Genomic DNA, 17,558 nt, shown 5'->3' on the forward strand with positions numbered 1-17,558 from the left:
GTCCAGCCCACGAAGCAGATATTCATATTCATTTATTATTTTCTGATCGTGACTGAATGTGAAGCTAAATTTTATTGTTTTGTGTGATGTCAGGCATTGCAAAAAAAGTTGTTTATCATGTTATTTTGATGTTTATCTTTTGAATTGAAGCTGATCTCAAAGTCTGGCTGAAGAAAATGTCTACAAACAAGCCATTGTTTATTACTATCATTGTTTAACCAAACTAATTATGAACTACATCCCAGTAGTTGTACTTATTTGTAGAAATGTTATGATTACAATCGAAAAACCATGTGAGTTTAGCATTAAAGTCATATGTGTCCTAAATGTAGACACTTGCCCTATACAGGCCTTGCCATTTACAGTGGGATGACGATCTCTTGTAACATGACCAAACATATTGCATGTTCATTGGACAATTAAAGTGCATCATGGCTCTTAAAATTGAAGCATTAGTTGCTGTTAAGAGTTATTTGAGTGCAATTATTACAGGTGATTTTCGACCATTGCATTTCGATTATGTCTAAAAGCTTTTACAGATATAATATTAGAGGCTTATGAACAAAAAATGTAAAAAATATATATTCATGTGGCAGCATATTTCCCTCACAGCCCTGAGGGAAGGTTTAATTTTATATTGACAGGGGTTTACCAAGCTTGACGTGCCCAGACAGCTTGTCTCAAAGACTGGGGCCAGGCAAATTGCAAGGACCTGTGCTTGAGTTATCCTGGAGACATCTCTGGACTTCAGGAAATTGAGTAAACACAAACGTCACCCTATGACCTGAAACACCTCCTGAAGCCACAAGGTAAGAAGCAAAATGAGTGTTTATTCTTCAGCAAAGATGTCGATATCTTGCATCACTTTTGTACAAAATCTATTGTTTTTGGCCCAGGGCAGGTGATCTTTGCATTGTTATAGTAACATACTTGAACCTTTTATGATATCCAAAATGCCTTGTGTTCCATATAAAAAATATTTTGTTGAATAAGGGGAAAATGTAGTGTAACAAACTCTGCTAAAATTATCTAGCAGTAACATATTCAAGTAGCAGTAACATATTCAAATATGGAAATAATCATTACATACCTCTCACTTTAAGTTTGGTGGAACATTCAGCTTTGCCAAATGAGTTGACTGCCACCACTTTGTACTCGCCACTATGTTCTGGCCCAACTCGGATGATGTACACAGAGCAGACTCCATATGCATTTGTGATGTAGTAGCTGTTGTTGGAGTTGATGCAGATGTTGTTGAGGTACCACGCAACATGTGGTGTGGGGAAGCCACGGACAGCGCAGGTCATGTACAGCTGAAAGCCCTGGGGTGGACTGTGGACTTTCAGTGGAACCAAGATGGAAGGTGGCCTTTCAAGAGTTATCATAGCTGGTGAGCTTGGCACTAGAAATGAGAAAAAGGAATAGTTCAGGCAAAAATGTAATTTCTGACATTGTTTGCTAATTCTCATGTCATCCCAAACCTGTAAGAGTATTAAAAAAGGAGAAGTGTACTGCTTGCTCTTAATATACTATGATCAGATCAATGAGTCAGTGTGTTGGACTTTAGTCCAGATCAATCAGACTCATGAATGAATCATTCAGAGTAGTTTTGAAAATCGGATCACCCAAGTCGTTTTAAAGATCTAATTAAAAATAACGATTTGTTAATCAATCAGACATCGCTATGTCTTTTATGAACTATCATGCACCAAGGAAAATGTGTGAATCTCACGCTTTTGTTATTTTGGTCTGTTTTTTTTTTAATGGCTTCAGAAGACGTGCAATATCACACATCATCATGAACTACTTGTGTGGTGCTTTTTCAGCCTTCTTTAATATTGAAAGCCTCACAGTACACATTCACAACTGCATAAAATGAGAAATCATAAAAAATCAAAAAAATTATTTTGTGTTTTATGGAAGAAAAAGTTGTTCAGGTTTGGAATTATATGAGAGTGAGTAAATAATGGCAATTATCATTTCATGGATAAACGGTTCCTTTCATGTAACAAATAATGATGTACTGTAATAAGAAATTGAGTAATACGACAATTAAATGAGTGAGCACTTGTTTGTACTCTCCAGCAACCTACCTCTCAGCTCATTAACACCCCACGTTGGTGATTTAGAAGGATCAGAAAGTCCCATATCTTTTTTTTGCATAGACTCTGAAGTGGTATTCACGACCAGGGTGGACAGAGGTAGTGTAAGTGTTGCAAAACAGACGGTCGGCAATTGTGCGCCAAACACGTGTGTTGGAATCACGTTCTGCCACCATGTAGTGCAGTCGATCATCCTTCTCTTGGTCTGGAGATGGAGTCCATGTGATAATGACTTTACCGTAAACAACCTGTTCTAGCACCACTGGGCCTGGAGTCTTTGGTTGATCTGTAGCCAGAAGAAAAATAAAGAAAGCTTTGACACTGTAGGGGTTGGCATGTGTGGCAATGAAAGTAATAAACTGGAACATGAAGGATTCAATGGAAATTGTGTACCACGAAAGACCTTATAGCCAGTAGTGGTGCATATTGGGCACATATTTTATTTAGCCATTTAAACAGCCTTACAAAAAGTAGACTAATTAAAAATATTTGGTTATGTATGAATTTACAGGGGCACCGAGAGTTGCTTGTTGACACAAGGGCACTGCCCCCGCTTAGAGCTACTCCTGCATGCAGCAAGGCCTAATTATTAGTGTGATAAACTGGACAGTGTAGTCACATTCACAGTGGTGATGCACTTTGGTCTGCTTTTTGCTCTCTGCATAATTTATAAAGGCTAATAAAGGCAAGGTTTTGAAATATTGCACATACAGGATATACAAGGAGGTTGTTGATATGGCAGTAATTTTAAGATGCTGTAAGTGATCTTACATTCTCAAACTACTTATATATTTGTATTAGTGGTGAGGCTACATAAGGGCCAGGTTGGCACCAGCTCACTCAGATTGACGGCTGGTTCACCCAATCAAATGAATGACAAAATAGTTTTTTTGTAGGAAAGAAGAAAAATCCTGCATACATCACAATACATTAACATAAGAACTACTTGGTAACTTGATGGTAAAAGCAAGAGTTGTCAATCAGAGCAATCAATGTAGTCCAAGTACACTCCCACTGTAAAATGACACTGATTGTACTACCCCCCCATACCTGAGATCCAGTTTCTATTTGTTGAACTTCCCAATGTTTTCAAATGATGTTGGAAAACACTGCATCGTGATCATCGAGAGACAGTCAGATCCTGGACATCTTTAGCAAAGCAGCATGTAATGCCACACCATGAGGATTACCCCAAGATCTATTTGTAGTGTCATGTAGGGCTTGTTTGAATAGAGAACACCTGATATAAATAAATGTAAGTGGTTTTCTAATGTTTGGTGAAGCTATAAACCAAAACACCAATTGTGTGTATTGTTTTAATGTACTTTTTGCACTTCCGGTATTGTTTGGTCTCGACCTGAAACAATCATATTTGTTGTAATCTGCAAGTTGGGACCTTTTTTAATGACATAGGGCAGACACACTATCTTTTATGTATAATGCTCAACAGATTACATTTTCAAGTTTTTATTTTTTTATTTAGACATATATTTTTTTACCTTTTTCTCTTTCAGCCAAAAACTAATAATGCCTTGTATGCCCTATGTATTGTAAAATTATGCACTTTAGTTTGAGAGAAGTAGTATAGTAGTATAATACAACTATATTTCATCACGGTCCACTCACTTAAAAATGTTTGGCCTCTCCACTGATTTGTATGTATCTGAATATCTAGAAGTAATGTTCAGATATATTGTAAAATTTTCTTTCTTTCTTTCTTTCTTTCTTTCTTTCTTTCTTTCTTTCTTTCTTTCTTTCTTTCTTTCTTTCTTTCTTTCTTTCTTTCTTTCTTTCTTTCTTTCTTTCTTTCTTTCTTTCAGATAATTGACTTACCTGCCACTCTGACCTCTATGTCAAAGCTGGACTGTCCACTAGAGTTCTTGTAAACACCTGAGTCTGAATAGTTTGACGAGGGGATGACGAGTGTGGACAAGTCCTCAACATTGATGATGTTGACCCAGGGGGACACAGGTTCACCATTTTTCAGCCATGTGATGTCAGGTTGTGGTGAGCCCTTGACATGAACAGTTTAAAAGGAAATGATAGTATAAAAATCATGACGATTAAAAATATTGAGCTGAATTGATCCTGCCCCACCTCTTGGTTATTGTTGCTTGCTTAAGGCTGCAATGTACTATACGATTTTTAACCAGATTTTTGCTCCGATTTACAGTTCGAACAAGTCAATACTAGTTGCCGGAAATCTGAGCTAATTTTATCTGCTGTTAACTTATGTGGTAGCATGACTAAATACAGCAGAAACTGCGAGCACTTATCAAGTTATTAACTTTAATTTACATTGGGGCAAATGTACATGTTCTTACTAATGTTAGACATGTTCATTTGGGAATGAGGGCTGACACAGTGTAATCCACAGCATGCACAATCAATCAAAGTACCTCATAATTGACTTTGATTCTGTTAGAATTTCCTGCTCTTACAACCATGAAGTCTACAGGATCTTTGAAGCGGGGTCTGACTGAAAATTAATGGATGGAAAGTAGAAAGAAAGACAAGATGTTCAATTCAGTTCAAAGTTGTACATTTATATTCTCTTTTAAGAAACTATTATGAACAGAACTTACTGTTGGGGTTTTTAGCGCAGACCATCGCAGAGGGAGCGCTGGGTTCTCCAGGCCCAGACATATTAATGGCTGACACTCTAAACTCATACTCTGACCCCTCAGAGACATTCTTCACTGCATACTTCAGAGCTGTGCGAAGCAGATTAGTTTAATTGTCATAGTAGCACGTCAAGTAAAGCCAGTGACTTGATGTCTGGAGATGCATAATTAGTGTACTGTTATCTGCTGGTGGAGCCATGACACATTGGACTGTTGTGCTCATTAAGAAACAGGTTTGAATCTAGCCTTTTTCATGTAGAGGTTTTCTTTTTCTTTTTTTTTAAGAAAAAAATTAAGTTTTAAATAAAATGTTATGAGTATTTATAAAAGGAAATCAAAGACAGTTATTACTTATAATTATAGGTGAGATTGTGATATGATTTGATAGAAGTGTATTCCTGGAATAAATGAAGAGTCTGTATACGTCATGTGTGAGGTAAGATCATCAGAACAGAAAACAATTGTGCTTGAATTAAAGGAAACGTTTCTAGTTATGAGACATTGTTGGTTTATGTGAGACAATGGTTTGGTTTCTGGTGTGACCAAGCAGCTGGGAAAATATGATGGAAATAAAGAGGCAGTAAGCACTTGAAAATTACTGGAGGTTTCTGTGAGAATTCATAAGAGGTGCCTCAGGTAAAGTGCTAGACCATTTAAAGCCTTACCAGGGGCTATTATAGGATTTCAGTGTTAGGGGGTCTGAACCTCTTACCTGGTCGTGAGTTGTTGTGGCTCAGAGAAATAATTCTTGCTTTGAGATTTGCAGGTTAGAGACTTGCTCCATTGACTTTGTTTTTTAAATGCACCCAATAAATTAAAAGAATATATCAATAACTGTAACACATTTGGTCGATTTCACTTGGAGGGCAAGAGTTTGGATGAGAGAGAGAGCGTACGTCTGAGAGCCTTGAGCAGGGCTGTCTGTACCTATTTCACATTGACTAGAGGGAAGGATAATACTTAATGAAACAATGTATTTTATTTTATTTTTTTTAAATGTCTGGTCTGGATTGGGAGTGAAATAACCCCAGATAACTAATGTTTTCATCAAATGTGAAGATACAGTAAATTATATACAGTAATTACAGTTTTCTACATCTCGGAAAACATCTAAATGAACTAGTTTTATTTAAATCATAAATATTGTTTTTATATATTTATAATATATGGCAGGATCAGCCTGACCACATTAGATTTCAGCAACGGACTTAAAGTAACAACGCAGTTTGACATTTTACAGTGTAGAATTTATTTTTTATTTTTTTTATTTTTTTTACAAATGCTAAAGTACTTATGTGAAGATCAAATACTTTTTAGTCAGAAGTAATATGGTCATATAAGAAAGTTTAGACCCTGTCATCCAAAGCGACATTTACTTATTTTAGCTACCCTTGTATTGATGAATAATCTGAAGTTTTATCTGAATTAGAGGTCATTTAATCATAAAACTATTGTTTCCTAATTACATAGATTAAGAGTACAGAAAAATCATTTACATTTACATTGAACCTTGCATCTGTCTTCAAATGAATGTCCTCTCTCTGGGATTCAAACCCTATAATTCTTGTTTAATTGTAACCTAAAGATACACAGTAATTACAATCAAGGTTTTCCAGTTCACTTACTACACATTCATCTGGTTTATTAGCTGGAAAGTTCAAGGCATTGATGTCACTTTAGCTATGTCCGCTCTTGATTTTTACTTGAACAACTATATAAAGCTGAATGGTAGGGTTTGAGAAGTGTTGAATAGCTTATTAAAGCATGTAACTCTTGTCTAACTGTTGATGAACCAGAAACCCTTTGCTTTTGAAAGTGAAGTTCTTAGTAATTAGAAGACAAAAAAAACAAAAAACAGACTCAATGGAAAAATTGACTTGAGGCGACATTTACAGGTCTGTAAAATGATATTACCTTGCTTCTTGCATGTTTTCTGACACTTTCAAAGTGAAATGTTCAGAAAGTGAGTTACCGAGCAAGTTCAGAAAATCCATACATATGAATCTAGTTATGTGCGTCAAACTGTAGCAGTTTTCAAATCATGCACTAAAGTGTTTTCAGATCATAGTATTGTACAATGAACTGTAATTTAAAATCTTCTCCTGTGTGATCCTTCATGTGAAAAGCAATATAAATTGCTTATTTAATCTGGAAACGGCAGTGAATTGTATGCAAGAGTAAATTTTTGGAGTTTTACAGACATCTAGGCATTTTTTTTGGTTGGAAATGTTGGGAAAACAGGTACCTGAAATGGGTTCCTTAGCTGGGTTCAGTCACCCGCTGGTTTGTATCTTTCTTGCGTTTCTCTAGCTGGTAGCCCAGTATTTTGGTTCCTCCATCTTTCTCTGGTGGAGTCCATGTTAGGCTGATGCAGTTTTTGAAAGCGCTGACCACCTTAGGTGGCGGGTTGACCAGGGTAAACTCCAACATAGAAAGTTTTGATACCGTACTTAAGTGGAAAAAAATGTTTTCCAGTCAGAGCATTTGGTTAAGTTTTTATCTATTTATTTATTTATAATATGCATAATTTATGTTCATTAATCATAAGTACTCATGCAGTCTCTTACTCAGAGTTCCAGTCATGATGCCTTCTGTTACCGGAGGATCACTGATACCCTCAGAGTTCTCAGCATAGATTCGGTATATGTACTTCTTGCCATGGGACACGTTTCTGTCTCGAAAGGACAGGCGGTCGGCTGAACTATCGCACACTTTCTTCCACATACTCTGCCCCACCTGCTGATGCTCGACTAGGTAGTTGGTCACTTCAAAGCCACCGGTATCACATGGTGGCTTCCATTTTAATTCAATGTCAGAAGATGAGCTGTCAATCACTTCTACTGGGCCTTGTGGCGGACCTGGCTTGTCTGCAGGGGTACAAAGTTGTTTGAAATAATTAATGTCAGTTTAATGTTAATGTATGAGTCTGTATGTAAAAGGCAGAGGGTTTAAAAATATTTATTTCAGAATACATTCAATATAATACTCAGTGGAGTAGAAACATACCGACCACAATAAGCCTAGAGAAGGCCTCTGCAGTACCAAAAGTGTTTTTAAGCTGGATCTTAATTTCCCCAGAGTCAGATTGCAGGCAGTGTTTTATCTGAAGATGGCTCTGGGTTAGTTCCTTTACTACTTTTATGCTGCCACCATCAAAAAGCTCAGTGCCATCCTTAAACCAGCTGATCTCTGTCGGGTTTTGAGAAGGTAATGGCATTTTAAAGAAAGCAGTCTGGCCAACTTTAACTACCACATTTTTGGAGAACTTGTGTAGGTCATCAGGGATGAATTTAAGAAGATCTGTCATTTTGTCATCACCGATTTAACAAACACATATGAGTCCGTTTTCTCTTTATAATATACAAAAACTAATTTGTTTGTTATAGTAATATACTGTATCATTGTAAAATGAAAAAGAAATAGCAATACCTCCAGCTGTTGTCATGGCGTCAGTCTCATACTCCATCACTTCAGCCTGATTCTGTCTTGAGTCTGAATCTTTGCTGCTTTGTATTGCTAACTTTTGGGTACCTCCATCTTTAGATATACTTGCTTTATCTTTAGAAGACAACTAGCAAAAGTGATAGAGGCAATATAAAGAGCAATTACCAAAGACTTTTTAGAGCAATTAATAAATCAATAGAGCGTATACTATAGTATCATTAAGTCACCTTCTGCCCATCCTTATTGGATTTGATGGCTTTTACGTTACCGGCAAGGTCTGCTGATTCCATTCCTGTAATATGCAGAGAAATGTTAATGTATAATATAATTATTGATATAATAATACTAATAATAATAATAATTATTATTGTTATTAAATGCCTTTTGTACAGCTCATGTTAGCTTCACAAACAAATAATATAAAGAAACACACATGCAGCTTGAGTACATTAGAAAACTATGGAAGCTGGATAGCGCCTTGCAGTAAGTTAGTTACTGTAATAAATAAATAAATTAAATATTTTTGTGATTTCTTGTTGATTGCAGCTTTATTTCTTTTAATTGTGAATTTCTCACAATTTGACTTTCACATTTCACAAATGTTCACAATGTTGTTCTTAAATTGCAACTATATATTGCAGTTACAAGGACAGTGCATTTTATAGAACTATTTATTTACCTCACAATTACCTTTTTTAAGTGAGTTGGAAAGAGATTTCTTTACAAGAAACATCACATCAAAAAATGGTGTTCAGAAAAAAAAGAAGGAAAAATTATATTGTTTCAAGACCATTGAGACTTGTAGAAGTTAAAAGAACGTTGTAGTGAATAAGACCATTATATGAGAATATGAGGGTGACGTGGGAAGATTGTTTGGTGTGGGTGACAGCTGATGCATTGCAATCTGTCAGAGATTTTTAAGATAGAAGTCAAATTAAGAGAGAATTGAAATATTGGAGGAAAGAGGTTATGAAGGCATGGACTAGAGATTCAGTGTCTTGGGCTTAGAAGTGGGAGGTGAAATGCAATATTGTGGAGGTAGAAGAACGCAGGTTTAGCAAGGAAGTTAATGTGGGCTTGAAATGTTAAAAGATTGTTTATTAGTATCAACAGTTATAGTGTTCATTAGTATTAACACCACACGTTGTACTTTCAGATTGAAGCACATTGCAAAAATCTATAGTTCCTTGCAATATGCCTTTTGATTACAGTTTTAGGGACTAAGAATGTGATGCATTTTCAAAATAAAGGGTTCAAATACTGAAATGATATATAAAATACTGAACTAATAATGAACAATGAAAAATATGCAAGTTTGCAAGTTTAAAGTTTGCTAGTTAATCACAGAGTTACCAAATGTAAATTTATTAAGACAATTGGCTAGATCAATTATATTTGAGTTATAAATCACTTGCCTAAACTGCCTAAATTACATCCCTTTGCCAGTAAGGACCATTAATCTTGTCAGCTGTTCATTCATACAGGGCCACACTTTGGCTAAACATGAATATGGCACTCAAATAATGTTAGCGCTACACTTAAATCATATTAATTGAAGACAATGTACTGATGAGGAAATTAATGGCTTTTGTATTTTGAACAGTTATTATTTCTCATGTAGTGTTAAGTACATCATCAAATCTTATGCCAGTTGAGTCTCCAGACAGCAGAGCTTCATCTGAACCCGCAGTCACACCTCCACTTTTTGACATTTTCTCACCTGAAAATCCTGACAGTCATTATAAAATGATCATTTGTATGCATGAATATAGACATTCACCTCGATATTACTTCTGGCTTTGGACTCTTATGTCACACTTGAACATTTATGGATGTCACTGCATGATTAGAAATATCAATGCAACTGTGGTGTCTTTATGTAGCAGAAGATAACATTTTCGTTATTTAATGAACTTGTGTGGTTCTCCTACCTTTCCCTGTGTCTTTTCCTCTAGTGTCTGTTACACTCCTCGCCAGCCCAGTGTCTCCAGAGCCATCTCTCTTGACCTCTGCTTCTGCTCTGGAACAATCTCCAGGAGAAGATGCAGAACCGCCGCTGTCCACTGCACCTGCTGCCTCTTTCTCAGCACCGGCTGTTTTGACAGCCGCAATTCTCTCATCTCTTTCCTTCTGTAGCTTGACCTGCTGTTCTGCTGCGATCATTGCCAGGTCAACGCCTGTCCCTCCGGCTTGAGTTGTTTTTCAGGGTTTCTTTTTGCCCTTAGTATCTAGATTGTTATCGGCTGGTTCATGATAAAAGACAAACAGATCATGACAAAAAACAAAACAGAACAAGAAAACAGACAAGAATATGAAATAAGCACAATATACAAGTCTTATTAGATAAATTGTTGTAATGTGAACTTTAACAGTGTTGGGGAACCTGTGGTTAACAACACTAAAGTTATATTAAGGAAAGTTTTTTTTCAAAGTTTTTTAAATAAACATCATGAATAAACATCATTCCATGGGCCCCCCAAGTATAATTATCCTTGTGCAAGTGACCCCTATCCTAAAATTCAAAATGCAGCAATATATTGTTATATATTTGTAAAATATGTTTTGGAAAATATTTGCATTACAATAATAATTTTTCTATTTCTACTATAGCACTGTATGGTTTGAGGTTTGTTTATTTTAATTTATTTCTTATTTATTTTAAATAACATCTATAATATGTATAATATTTAATTATTTATTTAAATATTATTTGCTACGATATTCAAAATAAAATGTTTTAAGTGGCAATATTGATTATATATTATCAAATTATATGTTATTTTAAAAATCACAAATAATGATCTTTTTTATAATAATAATATTGAGTACATTAACACCAAATTCAACTAACAGAAGAATTTGAAAATTTAAAACACATTAAAAAAATTTAATAAAATGGCATGCTTTTGATTGATTGGCTAAAATGAATCAAACATCCCCATTCTAATCAATAAAGAGAGCATTCTTTGATAGTTTGTGTGGTTTTTGCCTCGTAAGGCTGCACAATAGAATTTTACAATTTAAATGTATTTAATATTTTGGGGAGGAAAAATAGCTTGTTACTGGACAACAATCTTGAAAACATCTGATTTGCTGTAACTCTACTGAAAAAAATGCAGTTAGGTTAGCAGTGCTGGTGCATTTAACTTGTTCCTCCCTTTATATAGTCACTTGTTATAGTCAAATTCAAAGATATTTTGAAAATGTTGAGATCATACCTTCCACTATCAGCCAAGCATTACTGGACTTGATTCCGGCCACAGCCGCATAGATGCCTTTATCCACCTGCATACAGTCCTTCACCAGTAGCCTGTGGATCAGTTTGTCTTCGGACACAGTGATGCCATATTTGTCTCCCTGTTCTAATCGGTTATTCTTTCCAACCCACATGATTTTAGATAAGGGTTTAGAGAGGACACACTCAAAAATGGCATCCTCCCTCTCCATGGCTTTTACTTCCTTTAACTTGACCAGAAAGTGCACCACTGGAACTACAGGAAAGTGTGTGTAAGGGTGACTTTAACTTACTTTTAAATTCAGTGGAGAACACATTGATGTCTTCTACATCTAACTGGTAAGGTCAGCATCATCTGGGATAAGGTCCCTAATTGTGAAGATGTATTTCTTGCCTACTTGATTCAGGTTGTGTTTCATTTCCAATTCGAGATCTTGAGAATATGGAATCATCTCACCATCCTGAAGGACACACCAAAAGCTCACAGAGCAGAAGCTTGCACTGAAACCTGAGCTCTGATGTGTTATAATAACCAGTCAATTTACCTTGTAGATGAAAATTCTGCTACTGGCGTCTAAAAGGTTAATATCAAGTTGAAAAGAAGCAGATCCATCAGGATTCACATCGATGTGTTTGAGGTTAGAAACGCTCTTGACGAACTGTGAGTAAAAAATATCATTACAATATCATTTCATGTTGAAAATGTATCTAAAAAAAACAAACAAAAAAACAAAGAAACAAATCAAAACCGTGCCTCTGCTTGCTCTTGTTCTCTCTCTCTCATCTCATTCAGTTTCTTCAACATCCAGCGGAAGTCAGTCACCCCATATTCTGCACAGATGCGCTCATAATCTTTCTTATCGGCGCTCAGCAAAATCTCCCAGAACTTTGGGTCAATTTCTCCATCTTTCCTTGCTTCGGTTTTAGGACGAACCTTACTGCAGGGTTGAGAGGTAATTCACAGTTGATTAAAGGAAAAAGGTATGGCTATAGGATATGGGATATATTTTGGGAAAAGGTTGAGAAGGATATCAAACTTTTAAACCTAATTTCTTACTATATTTTTTTTCTACCACTGAACTTTATTAAAGCTTTGGGGGACCACGTCTCCCTATCTCTTCAAAACAGTTCATATCTTAGAATAAAAACAAAGATGCAGTACTGTTAATGCATTAGTCACAGAGATTGCCTAAAACAACTTTGACTATATTTACAGCGTAAGATTTACAGCACCTTTTCCTTTTCAGGACAGCCTTGAGCTCATTTGGATCAGTTGCAGCTGAAAAATGCATGAGCGAAAAATCAAACCTCTGATTTATAAAGCTGCATACAGCACATAAGGTATCACACATGTTATTAATACTCACTGGACTCCTGGTTTGCTTTGTTCTTCTTGAATCCCACTAAATAGAAAATGCCACATTACAGATGTTTGGGGCCACAAATGACTGTTTTAGGAAAGGAAACGTCTAAATTTTAATACCTTCAATGACGTTCAGCATAACAGTGACCATAGCCTTTCCAAATTCGTTAGTAGCAGAACATTTGTAGGTGTCTTCTTGGTCTGGAGAAACATTGGTCAACTAAAAAAGAGCGCAATGATTTTAACTAGGAATATTCATTCAGGAATGTCTTTTGTGGGATGAAAAACTCAGCTCATCTCAATAGTGTGTTCATCAGAACTTGGGGCAAACTTGGTTTGATATTTCTGTGGATCTGAAATATCACCATTGTTTCTGTCCCATGTTACAGTAGGGGCAGGGTCACCTATTACAATGGCCTTGAAAATAGCCAGTTTACCTGCAAGTTTACAAAAATCTTGATTTTGTTCACTGAAAATTGATATGGCAGATATTGGTTTATGCAATTTGGATTTCTTCTATGAACTGTGTGATCATGACTCCTGGGACTTTGGATTTGTTTTTGATGCCCACTAAAGACACACAATGTGTAAATATTAATACAGTGACTTTTGTTTATCAAAAAGATTTACATTTTCACTAGTCGAAAATGTATCTGTATCTGTAAACCCTGGTTTAATGTATTAGTGATTTCAATAATATTTAATTAACCTGCAATTAATTTGTGTAAATAAATATATATTAATGAAAACATTGAGACTTTACCTTGCCCTGTTGTGGTCTGATCAGACACTTTTGATTTCTTCCACATTTTGAATATGACCTTCTGATTTCCTCTGCGTTCAGCTTTAATGCAGTTTTGTCTGCACACAGAAAAATATTACATTTAAAATGTTTATTTACAGAAAGAATGAGATTTGAGTCGTTTGATCATTTAAATTATAGTGGATGATGGTTAATTTAATGAGGAAAAAAATAAGTTGGTGTTTTTAGTCTGGTGCTACAGCTTTTTCATTTCTTTCATGATTGTTAATAATGTACATTAATAACCTGTAATCACCAGGGCTGGTAGTGCTAAATTTTGGGTCATTTATCAAACTCAAGCAGTGAACGATTTGTACTTTTGTTTATTTACCAAGCAAGTAAACCATTTCTGATGATGGATGATAAATTGTCTGTAAATTTGCATTTCCGATAACCGCCATGCTCATACTGACCATTGATAGATCGGGATCCGCCTGGTGACAAGAAAAAAAATTGGTCTCTACACTGAAAGTATGACCTGTAATTTTTGAAACAGTGCCACTGTCATACCAGAAATTGCTTTGCGGGATAATAGCAAGGCTTCGCTGAAGAAATTGTTGAGGCGGAGTCAACGTAAAGGTTGATAGAAGGTTTTTCTTTTCTCGGAAACTATCAGTCCACAGAATAAGACCACTTGTGGTCACAGGAAATATTATTCTACAACTTGGCATTGCCACACCCCTGGACTGTTTTGTTGTGGTTTTTTTCCCTAATTGTCTTTGTATTTAAGTCGTGTCCATTCAGTTAGTGTTTGTCGGTCCTAATCGTCATCCCTGATGTTCTGTGTCTCCTACGCTACCTGTGTTCCACGTTGGATTATTAAAGACTTTAATTTTTGTGAATTCCTCGTCTCCTCATTCCGTGTTTCATGACTCCCTGAGAAACGTAACAGGCATGTTGCACACATGCTTTTTTCTCCTGTTTTGAAACTGCAGTATGACTTGATCTGATAAACGTTAATCAGATCTGACCAAAAACACATTTCACAAATCATTTTTAACCTACAATGAAGTGTTTATACATATTCAATATTATAAATGTCGAGAAGTTGCTGGCCTTGATGCTTCAGACAACAAGTGCTTGTGAAATCTATTTAAATCTATGCAAAGTGCCCTCTGTAAGATTTCTAAGTGATTGTAAGCCTTTCAAACTTGACCATGTTCATCAAGCAGGTAAACAAGGTGCTAATCTTAATATCATAACCTCATAACATGCCCACTGCCCTCCGTGACTCCGCTAATCAAACGTTCTCAGTCTGTAAATCATTCACCTTGCATTTCTAGAGTTTCTTAAGATCACTTGATCACTAGGTCCCAGCATCACAAGAATTACAGCTGATGACAATGTTTTTCTGGCACCTTCAATGTAGTTAAAACCCCTGCTGTGCAGATGATTCATTGAAAAATCACCCGTCTCTTGAACAGAATCCAAATGCTGTCCGACGGGGCCGATCTCAGCAAGACTCTAGCGTGGTCACGAGTTCGGTCAGACAGTGTATGGGATGTTCTTTTAACAGTCTTCTCTAAGGGAATGCAAACTCTCCCTGTTGATATCAGACTTTTTTTAAAACAAGGATTTGAGCCAGGTGACAGAAAGTGACATTGAGTTAAAGAGGAGCCCCGTCTGTCTCCGATCATTTGCCTTGCCGTGTATGATGGGAGAAGTCAGCAGGTGTCACTCATATTTTGGCCTCAAGCATTAAATGGAGATCAACACATATCATTGCGGCATGCTATGTTGACATGTTTTGAGTGATTTCCAGACTTGCTGAGTTCTTCCTTTAAAACATAGGTCAGGAAATAAACGAGACATTTCCCATGGAACACAATAAGCAAGGTGGAAATGTCATTTCAGTACTGAGATCTGTCATTATTTATTAAAGAGTTTTTCTCATATGCACAGTACAATATAAGTGATTATTTTGAGGTTGTAAATAAAGATAAGTATTCATGGTTTACCTGAAAATACTATTTATTTTAAAACTACTCTTTACTTGAATATTTAGTTTGATTAGGTGTGTATTTGCTGTTTATTTGTAATTATTTGTTAAATTTAGTAATTGTTTTTAGTTATTTGTTACACCAATCCCCTAATGTTTTGTATGTTGTGGGTAAACTAGGTTTATTTCAAGTTGCTCTTGTTCTGAAGGAATTTTTTTTTTTTTTTTTTTTTTTACAAACTCCGGTGATGACAAGGAACTGGCTATTTTTATAATAAATCTCTCAAATTCTTAAAATATCCATTGGCTACAAATGGTTACATAAGACATCAATCTACTACTACTAGTACTCTAAATGGCTCATATATCTAATAAAGATATATTAGGATTTTGATTTATGCGTCTTAAGTAATCTTAAATGGCCTGGTGTAGATGTGTGTGACATTATAGGGTTCCCCAGACTGGCCTTTTTAGGTTTGTACCAAGTTACATAGTCACTTGATATAGGTCACATATAAACAAGAACATTTCATCGTAAATGTCACAATGTTCTGATGAATCACTAAGCATCTTGTACATTTCCTCAACAGTGGAAAAAAAGGATTTAGAGGTGCCCTTTCTTAATAAAATTAAGTAAAAAAAAAACTTAAATAAAATTTGTTAAAGACATGGACAGCTCTCAAAAACCTCCAAATTCTTTGAAGAATCTAAACGCTCTCGCATTATGAAGTGAATTATGTATTAATTTCACAGTAAGTGAATAATGTTTATCTTGTTAATAAAGTGTTAATCTCTGGTTAGTCAAGTATACGTGATCAGACATTTGGCCCCTGAGTCCACAGGGTCGCAGGCACTGCTCTTTTCTTGGCTCGAGAAGTGTGGTTTAAGGCGAGCCTGTGGTACACTGACTGAGATCAGATGCCTGATGCAAAATGGGGTTAGTTTTTATGGGCCACGTGGACCTCCAACCATGCTAATGTTAAACCCGGACACCTGCCGCACATGTTCTTGGCTTTGGCAGGAACTTTAAAGCTTTTAAAGCAAAGCTCACTGTGTAGAGATCAAGCACCAAAGTTACTAGAACACTTGACAATGGCTATGTTCCAAAACGTGAGCTGACTATAGGCTGTTTCAAAAACATCATTATGGTGCCTATAGGATACTTTTGTTTGGCTAAATTCTAAGGCAATGCATCGCATGGGCAATCCCATGGTGCATTCCAGTAAGCTCTGTGAAAAAAAATCAATTGAAGATAATGGACAAAGCAGTTAAATCAAATTAAATATGGACTGGTTTACTCAGTATTCTGTTTATGGTTATTAACATAACACTATATTGAAATCAACTGTAATTCAAACCTCCCATGCATGTTGTGGGAAGTGCTATTTATACAATGCTTCCAAAGTACAGCGTTCCAAAACGGTCACTTTTGAGGTTGCATTTCAGTTAGGATGCTGCCTTAAGAGACAGCAAACCGGCTCACAGAGTTTGGGAACAGAGCCAGCATGTCTCAGTTGATTGTGTGTGGATCAAATAGGACTAAAACTGTAAAATGCTTTGGAGGAGGGGAAAATATCTAACGACTTTGAACTCCAAAATTTGTTTCACATAAATTTAAGTCGTTAAACAATGACCGTTTGAGGAGTTTATAGGACACAACAATCCAGACAATCTAAAATCAATGAGATTGTACTAGAGCGTGTGGAGGAAAATGTTTTAGAGCTTAGTAAAAGGTTAAATACACAACCAGGTGTCTCCTGAAGATGACATACATCTATGTTTTGTCTGAACAGTACAGCGTGAGTCATCTCGGAGCTGGAAAATCAAAGATTAGTACCAAACAAATCTTTGACACTTAAACGGTTGATTAAGATAAACAAACCCAGCGTCAGCAAAATAAAATTGATCTACTACTGTGCAAATCCACTTCATACACATAGTAATACATTTGACTTCACCATGTTTAGATTTAATGTTTTGTTTACTTTGTGATGAAGTTAAAGACGTTTACTTGTATGCTGATGACTGACAATGCAAATGGTAAAGCTT

General features: G+C 35.9%; 1 pseudogene across 1 annotated transcript; it reads right to left on the minus strand.

Annotated features, from left to right (window-relative positions):
* Positions 1-7,267: 7,267 nt before the first annotated feature.
* LOC306879684 (immunoglobulin-like and fibronectin type III domain-containing protein 1) lies at positions 7,268-13,577 on the minus strand (annotated as a pseudogene). Its single transcript has 12 exons — positions 13,532-13,577; positions 12,773-12,808; positions 12,639-12,684; positions 12,160-12,343; positions 11,951-12,064; positions 11,699-11,866; positions 11,389-11,661; positions 10,102-10,359; positions 8,398-8,462; positions 8,156-8,297; positions 7,733-8,026; positions 7,268-7,593 (listed from the first exon to the last, which is right to left on the minus strand). The product of its transcript is annotated as an immunoglobulin-like and fibronectin type III domain-containing protein 1 (transcript).
* Positions 13,578-17,558: the final 3,981 nt, after the last annotated feature.

Source organism: Barbus barbus, assembly GCF_936440315.1.
Source record: "Barbus barbus genome assembly, chromosome: 13".
NCBI lineage: Eukaryota > Metazoa > Chordata > Actinopteri > Cypriniformes > Cyprinidae > Barbus > Barbus barbus.